Source organism: Pinus tabuliformis, chromosome 8 (genome assembly GCF_031772625.1).
Source record: "Pinus tabuliformis cultivar Carrire ecotype Pingquan chromosome 8, CPIR1, whole genome shotgun sequence".
NCBI classification, from domain to species: domain Eukaryota; kingdom Viridiplantae; phylum Streptophyta; class Pinopsida; order Pinales; family Pinaceae; genus Pinus; species Pinus tabuliformis.
The window spans coordinates 849,297,587-849,306,434 of NC_142294.1; the positions used below are offsets into that span (position 1 = coordinate 849,297,587).

Below are 8,848 nucleotides of genomic sequence, written 5' to 3' on the forward strand. Positions count from 1 at the left end.
AACGAATGACCAAACTCGTCCAAACTTCAAATCGACATAGGGCATGCTCAATTAAATTAATGTGCCCATCGCTTAACTCACGTTGTCACTTAACAATTACAATAAATTCCGTACACCTGAAGCCATTCACTGTGTGCACTTGAGTTAGGATGCAGTCGGGTGCCAGTAGCTTTGGTACACCATTCTTCAAATCGATGGTTCTCCTCATTGGTGCTCTTGGCTTTAACTTGCATAGCCAGATCGATTAAATGGCCCGTTCACAGCCTCAGACTATAGCCACTTTCTTCACGTCCCTTCCTGTTGTGCGTCGGCAACCACACACGATGGGTCACACATCCATGCGATCATGCTACACCCTTCAATATGCGAAAATTGAGTCTTCCTCCAAAATGCGACCAACAAGAATGCTAAACCAATGGGGGACTCGGAGCACCACGAAACCGACTGTGAACCTCAGCAATCAAATTCGGCTCCAGGGGTTCTTTGCTACGTCCATTACGAGTGCATAAGGCTTGTGGATGGCCCACTCTACCTGCCTCACGATTCAATCACGAAGCAAATAATTGCACAACAGGTGGGCTCGATTTAGGACTCCACAAAAACTCGACTCAATTCCGGCAATTACAATCTAGTAAAGCGATTTACACCGCCAATTCTCGGCCTTGATTCAGTTGCCACCGACGCAGCAAATTCGATCCTTTAATTATTCATGTTGACTCAGCCCCATTTTTATTTGGTCGGCCCCCACAACGGGTCAATGAATTTGGATCCTACTTAAAAATAATTTGCTCACGACCCTTCTGTAGTTTGGCCAAAATTTTGGCTTCTTAGTGTCTTTCAAAAATACGGCCCTAAATAATATTTGAACTTTTTAGCAGATTGTCCAATGATTATTAAGCAGACAACAAATTTGAAGAAAATTTTGGCTTGGCACTTACAACAAAGATTTTGTAGAGTAATTAATGCCCAAGACAGATTTCTCTAACAAAATAGAAGAATTTTTGCAAATAATCCTAAACCCCTTGAGCTTCTCCGAAGTTGATCTACAATTGAAAACTGAAACCCGCAGGGTGAGCCAAGACCAAGGCTCTGATACCACTGTAATGTCCCAAACAAGATATTACGCTAATTATGCATAAATTTACTCAACCCAAAATTTCACCGTAAAATCAAAATTATATTAACATAAGATTGCCATGTAAAATATAACAGATAGAGTGCATGCAATTTCACAACATGATAAGCAGAAAATAATCTCAGCTTTTATTATGATAGATAAATTGAGTTACATGCAAATACAACCAATATAGCTGAGATGAAAAGCTGGCCTCAACAAATTTGTTCCAATGTTGCACCAACCTCCCAAAATTGAACTGAAATCAATCACTACACCTGTGAACTCTGGTTGAATCCACCAAGGAGATGAGGTGGGTTTCTGTCCACTCTCACCAAAATCACCGTAGGGTTTCCGTCCTGGGGCTACCCATGCAATAGAGAATTGAGTTCTCAACCTCTCATACAAGAAGTAATGTCAAATCCAAGATGTCCTCCAATGGCTTCCTCTTCTTCTTTTATAGATCTGATGGACCCCTCTAGAACCTCCTATTTTATTATTATTTCAATCATGGAGCACTTTTCCCTCTTTTATTTTAATTCAAATATTCCCTTTAATGCAGGAAAGGGCAAATTGGCCACCATGTCTCCTTAGGTCACTGAAACTCACATCTACCCATCCCATCATGTAGATCTTCTCATTTTGGTTCCAAAGAGCTATTACACTAAGGTGTTTTGTCAAGTATTCCTCCCGGAACGCCACCTTAAGTGTAATTAATTGAGTCAGGCCCAATAATAACTTTGTTTTTTAAAAGTTGTCAAAATGCGCCAGAACAAAAGGCAAGATGCATGTATGATGGAATATAATAAGTGATTGCCATCAGACCTTATAGAAACTCCTCAAAACCCCTCCAAAAGTCCTTGGGCCCACTGATGACACCAACCTGCACATGTGACCTGTCTGCCCCTAACTCTGAAAGTCCATCCTAACCATGGCATAAGGAATACCAGAAAAAAGAACATTACATTCTTGTTCATCTTGTGTTAGAAATGTGACTAGAGGGGTGCACTAGTTATCCAATATCTTGTCTCCCTTATATCTCCATTTGTGCTTAGTGTCTCTCTATTGGAGTCACTACAATTTCTTGAGCTTCTCAGAGCACCTTGAAGTTTAGGGTTAGGGTTATATTACTTGGAGATTTGGGAGTTAGGGTTTTGAGATGGAATTTTGAATTGTTCTCAAAGAAGAGATATATTGCCTTGGAGCACTTGCCTAAGTGATTCATACTTGTGGGAACACCTTGGTTGAGCTAGAGTTTTTGAGAGATTGTGGATTGTACTAGCCTTGTGATAAAGCTATGGTATACAAATGAACCTCATCTTATGCATATTGATGAAGTTTTCATCTGTCCAATACTTGTGTAAATTGCAGCTTTGATTTTCAACCATCCATGTTCTTCAAAGTTTGTATTTTCCAGCTATATATGTCGTGCTGATTTGTTAAGGATGATTTTTGTTAACTGATTAACATTGTAATTGACAAAAGATAAGGACTGGTTTGCTTCCGTAAATAAGGGTTTAAAGATCTGGTTTATGCATGATTAGATTGTCCTAGAGCGGTGAAACTTATCAGAACACTTTAGTGTCTTTTCTCTCGGATTGCCTAGAAGTTTGGGGTTGTCAAGGATTAAAATATTGTCCATTGCCATTGCTCTTTTAATTGTATTTCATAACAGCCCTAAGGCTGAACATTCAGAAGTTAAGATCCAGAGAACCTCTTGTTAAGAGGTGAAATTTCTATTTTGTATTTAAACTCTATAATGCAGAAATTTATATATTTAGTACCAAAAGAACCCTTAAGGTAGGGTTTCACCATACACTTATCCTTATAGAAGCACACACCCTATCATTTCCTTCAAATAGAAGAGTCCATATAATCCAAAAGCAAGATGATACATTCATAACAATACAACTAAGTGGCAGAAAATGTCACTACCGTACATTTCCAAGTCAAAAAATCTTGGAGATGTGTTTCGAAATGTCCGCAAAGGTTGAAAGGGTGTTCTGGGATTTGGAAACATGTCCCTGAAATGCATACCCACATTTCTGACATATTTCAGCCCAAACAGCTAACGTTTCAGCACAAACAGGGTGTGTTTTGGCCCACAAAAGTTCTTAAAAGTGTGTGGGACCTAAAACAAGCACACAAATTACTAGTGACAAGAAAACAGTGATGAAAAGTCTAAAAGGAAACCTAAAACACACTGAATTTCTTGATCATTAGATCAAATTTGCAAGATAATTTGCTATTTTTAGAATATTTATATTTTTTTTGCATATTTTAGATGCCTTGTTTCTGCATTTCCAAAATTTGAAGGGGTAATGTTTCCACAACATACCTGTTTCAACATTTCATGCAACTTAGCAACACACTCGTATTTATATGTGTACTGACTCACCAAAACCATGGACTCAAAACAAGCGATTGAAAGCCACTACCCAATCCCACAATTCAAAACCATGGGTCAACCTTATCCATATTTTATCCTTATACTCACTGACTAGGTACAAAATACCACACCAAGGGGATCTTGTTAGTTTTTGGTAGCATCGGATGTGCTCTAGCCATGAAAATTGGTGGAGAGGCTAAGGCACATGAGTTCTAAAGAACCCAGAAACCGTTTGGTGAAATTCCACCCAGATTGTATTTTATTAAAATAATTAATATTTTTAATGGGGTTCCTAAGTCTAAACTTAGGAAAATTAAAATATTAATGGGTATTAATCAAAATATGGGTGAGAATGATCTAGAAGGCGGATCAAGTCATGTTTTAATCTTAGCCGTTGATTAGAGACTTAATCTCAGCCATTGAAGTCTCAACGAGAAAAGTATAAGAAGGAGGCTTGGGGTTCATTTAGAGACACACAGAGAGATTGAGGAAATCGATTTTCTAAGGTGAGAAGTTCTCAGGAGGAAAATCAATTGGGGAGATCTTGCAGCTGAGGGGCAGTGAGAATCCGGGAGAAGGAATTTCCAGAGAATACAAGGCAGAGAGAGGACAAAAAGACGTCCAGAGGAGGGCTGAAGTTAGCCTACATAGTGCTAATGCAGAGGTAGCGCAATCAGTGAGGGGCAGTCGAGTTTCTGCAGAGGGAATTCGAAGTTCACTTGCCGGAAGCCAAGGTGTGAGTCTGGGAGGTAGGAAAGTTGATTTCTCAGCCAGCAGAGGATCCAGAGCAGAGAGGCAGCGTAATACCCAAGAGGGGTGATGCAAAAGCTGCCCAGGGTGACGCAGTTTTGCGCAGAGGCCACGTAGAGGGTGACGCAGAGCCTCCAGAGCTGAAGGATCAGTCACTGTTTCTCCAATGACAGGGTGAGATCATTTCACCAATATTTTGTCCAGTATTTTCTCTGTAAAGGATTGCTAGTTGAGCATCCTAGATTTGTATTCATAATTTTCTCTTGCATAATAAATAAACCCTCAGAGTTGTTGCATCGGTTTTCCCGCATTGGGTTTTTCCGGGGACTATTTTGTCCAAAAATAAGTGTGTCCTATGTATCTTGTTCTTTGCTCAGTTTTATGTTTCATGTATTCAAATATTAAAGAAGTGTAGGCTGCAGAAGTAATTTGCTTCAATATTCAAAGAATAACTTGATAATGTATATTAAAATCAAGTAGGTCAAGTAGATTCAGGTTTGCTGCAATAGGGGTTCCTTGGGATTAGGAATTTTCATAGGTCCCTGCATAACATGACTTGGGAGTCGGGGCTCTAAGGCCTTATTTCTCATAAATAGCACTTTACATGTATCATAAGGCTTAGAACAGAGATTTTAAAGCTTAAACAAGTTTAATATGGAATTACATGCAAAATAACCCAATTACATATACTTTATTTCCATGAATAAGTTCGTTACTCCAAGGGACCCAACTCCCAACTCATTTTTAGACAGAAAGCATGAAATACATCATGAAACCATCCTTCATTTGGAAGATTGAGGTTCTATGCCTTTTGTACAACCTTTCTTCTAATTCAATTTATTATGTAGATTTTCAGAGCAAACTACTCTCATTATACTCATCCTAATAAAAGTTGTAAGTATGATAGTGAATGTACAACCACTCTTCATGAAACCCATGTTTACATCATTTCCGATCTTCCAAACGTTTCACTGACTTTTATGCCATTTTCAAGTTTTCCTTCAACACTTGAATAATATTCTTCGATAGTTTTAGATGATCTATAACAGCAGGAACTTTGGTCATGGTTGCCACAAAAGTGTTACAAATGGATGGAATCATTTGCAAGATTTACATATGAAATATCATTTTGGGGATTATCTCGTACTGTAAGTTATTAACACATGACCCATGACCAATGAGAATTAGTCAGAATGACCAAATTCTCATGAACTTGAATAATCCACAGCACTAGTTGCATCATGTGATGCTCACCAGGGTAAGCAAGTAGAATTGAGAGTCAAGATTAGCGAAATGAAGTGCATAACATCAATAATTACCTCCAAAACTTGCACCTGGTAACCGTGACTTCCCAATAAACTCAGTCATCCCAAGACTGCTCTAGCTCAAGCATGCTTAAGCATTAAGTTTTCTCCATAGTCAAGCCCACTTAGCTTGCTACTCCATTTGCAAAACCTTCACAAGTATTTTGTGACTTATGCACTATTCATTTAGAGATCCCTTGACTCTTTTATTTAAGATGTATGAATGTCATATTGCACACAATTCAAACGGCACAGCCACTAATTCCATTGAGGGTGGTGAAAGTTTGAAATTGCACACATGTCCCTCCAAACATTTGCTTATGTTTCTGTATGCACATCCCTTTGCAGATTGTATTGTGTGCTCATGGCAAGTGTAGCACCTGCTTAGAAAAATAATTCCTTCCAAAAGTTACTCGTAAATTTAGTTTTCATCGTAAGAATTGCCTAACAAACAAAGGTAATTTGTAAATATGTCTGATGAAAACGTTAGTTAGTGGATTGTTTCTAAGTGTGCTCTTCAAGCTAATGAAATAGACATATTTGATTAACCATCTGTTACCATAAGTCCTTTCCTTCCAATTTGGGGATCCACATCATGAACTTTACTAAGATTTCCTCCCATTTCTGATCAGATATATTCAATGATTTTGGTTAGCTGGGGGGAAGCATATTTTTGCACCTTCAGCATTGGCATGTGTCATGTTTTATAGCAAATTGCCTCGTCTCCTTCTTCATCACCTTCAAGTAGAAGGATTAACAGATGATAAGTTCTAAAGAATATGACATGTCCTGATAAAGAAACCTCGTGACCCTGCTTCATAATTTGTTTCTTACATTAAAAGGTTGAGGGTGAACATATTCGCTGTTAGCATTAGTCTTAGATTATGTTAATTCTCCCATGATATTTTGAACTATCTTCTGAAGTTTATTTTCCTATTAATTTGATAGTTTTTTAGGTATGGTCATTCCTTATGCATTTTGCATGTACCCCATTAGTTAACCAACTTAAGTGATACTATCGAAGTGTGCAGGTTGAGGTTGCCAGTTTAGCAAAACAATGAATCAGCAACAATGACGTCTTTCAAGTTTTACATCTTATAAAAATCTTCAAAATTAAATATAAATATTTTACAGATCCGCTTCTGTTGTTCCGTGATGCTGCTTGAAGGCTGTTGTGACTTATTTAAAAAAAAAAAAACAAACAAAAACAAAACAAAAAAAACATGCTGCCCAATGTATATTGTCACCAGTTTCATAACATGTGCGTAATAGCTAACATATCTTTCATTGTTAAAATATTTGAGTAGATCCTTGGGTTTTAAATTTCTATTGTCAATGGCTACAGATCGGCTAATGTGATCACACAACAAAAATACGAATACTCAGATACAAGAATAGATAGAAAAACCCCAAGAGAAAGAGTAAACATGCAAGTGGCAAGGAGATTGCTGCAATGTATGTTGTCCACTGAATAGGAATACAAAACTGTGCGAGAGTCATAAGTTGACCATGTCTCCAATAAAGTACAATTAAAAGGTGAGTGATCAAATTTCACCCAGACATCTGTTAATTATTTAAAATGAGATGGGACAAGAATTACGTACAAGTGTAAATTAGAATTGCAAAACAGAGTCTAACTAAGTTCAATAGGAGCTTAGGGACTAAGTCTTGTCATTGACAATCTTGCAAAAAGATTGATCTGAATCCAATAACTGAGTAATTGCATTCTGTCACAAAGACCTTGAAGTTGGTCGCTAAGTTCACTAGGAACTTTGGGACTCAGCCTCAACATTGGCAATCTTGCAAAAGGATTGCTCAGAATCCAATGCTTGAATAATTACATTCAATCACAATGGTTTTCTTGAAGTTAAATGTTGTAAGAACAGACGAACTTTCGATTGTTGAAACAACAGTCAGCTCACTTTTTGAATAATTTGAGCAGGGATGAAATAATTTGTGGGTACCCTCTAAATGTGTATTTGCAATAATATCCAAGCAGCCCAAGAAATTATCAAGTTGGTAATGTTCATGTGTATGGACTATATTGCCTCTACCTTCGTCTTGGCAGTGTCCACCTTCATACCTTCAGCCGAGACTGTGTGACCAAAGTATCCTAATTATTTTTCCTGGAGCAAAGGAACCCGGATTCATAAACATTAACAAGCCTCGTTCCATGTACATTATATTATATTAGCTTCGTTGTCCAAAGTCTAGTAAACAAGTTGTGGGCCATTGAGACCTTGGGATTAGTAATTATAACGCACGCTAGTCACAGGGATGGAGGATGAAGCGAGACGGTCTAAAATTTCTGGCCCAGGGCGGAGCAAGGCAGGGCAATTTAATACCTTTGTTTCCTTTCGAGTTATAAAAGAACATGTAATATATGGCAAATTTACTATTTCAGTCTGAAAGGAATTAGCCAGTTTCTCACTCTAGAGGATAAGCCCCTATGGGTTCCTCATTCTGAATTATAATCCTAATATAATTGCCGAATATACCGTAAGAAACTGTAAATGACCCACAATTCTGTTAAAAACGAGCAAGGCTTTTAAGAGAATAACTGATAACCTTTTCCTGGACCTGTGCTGTCATGAATTCCGCTGTATACCTCGCGTTATAGCCCACGAGAACATTCATTGCAGATTAAGAGTTCGATTCATGCCCGCTCTGCTAACGTCCACGGTTATAAGAGACCAGCCCAATTGGCATTACGCTGCCACAATGTAAAACAATATTCGTCCCCCCAAAAATGCAGGTCACAGTTGGGAACTCGGAAAGCCAGCTAAACAAAGTTGAATTGCGTTTGGGGTATATCAATCGGTGTTTGGGCACAACAGATGCTACCTATGAACTCTCAGCGATGAACCGCGCGAATCTGAACAAAAGGATGGAGTTCAGGATTTGTCCGCATGAAAGTCTAGATGTTAGTGGCGTGGTATTTAAACCATTTAAGTCGGCACCTTTTTGAATCTCTACATATACAATTATGTATATAATTAAAATTTGACGTTAAAATAATTAGGCATTTAGGTTTTACAGAGGGAGAATATGTTTATAATATATATATGAATTTAGTAGAGTTTAGGTTGGGGTTACTTAAATGTTGGATGGCAAAATGATTTGTTACTGTGATATGTGGGCCACACATATTTATTAGTTTATTATCATCTTAGATACCTTTAATATTTTTGTATTTCAAAATTATGATTATGTTTTATTTAAAAAAATGAATAAATCACTAAATAAATATATTTATATAATTATTTCTTTTATGTTTTTAAAATATTTTTG

General features: G+C 37.6%; 1 protein-coding gene across 5 annotated transcripts in view; it reads right to left on the reverse strand.

Annotated features, from left to right (window-relative positions):
• Window positions 1-8,507, reverse strand: part of MLH3 (MUTL protein homolog 3) — a 474,897-nt gene extending 466,390 nt beyond the window's left edge. For 3 of the 5 annotated variants that reach the window (XM_089372967.1, XM_089372964.1, XM_089372968.1), the window contains exon 1: window positions 8,126-8,507. The gene's annotated coding sequence lies outside the window, so the exon portion shown is untranslated. Of the gene's footprint in view, window positions 1-8,118 lie in introns of all 5 variants that reach the window. The other 2 variants (XM_089372965.1, XM_089372966.1) reach the window with 2 other exon arrangements.
• Window positions 8,508-8,848: the final 341 nt, after the last annotated feature.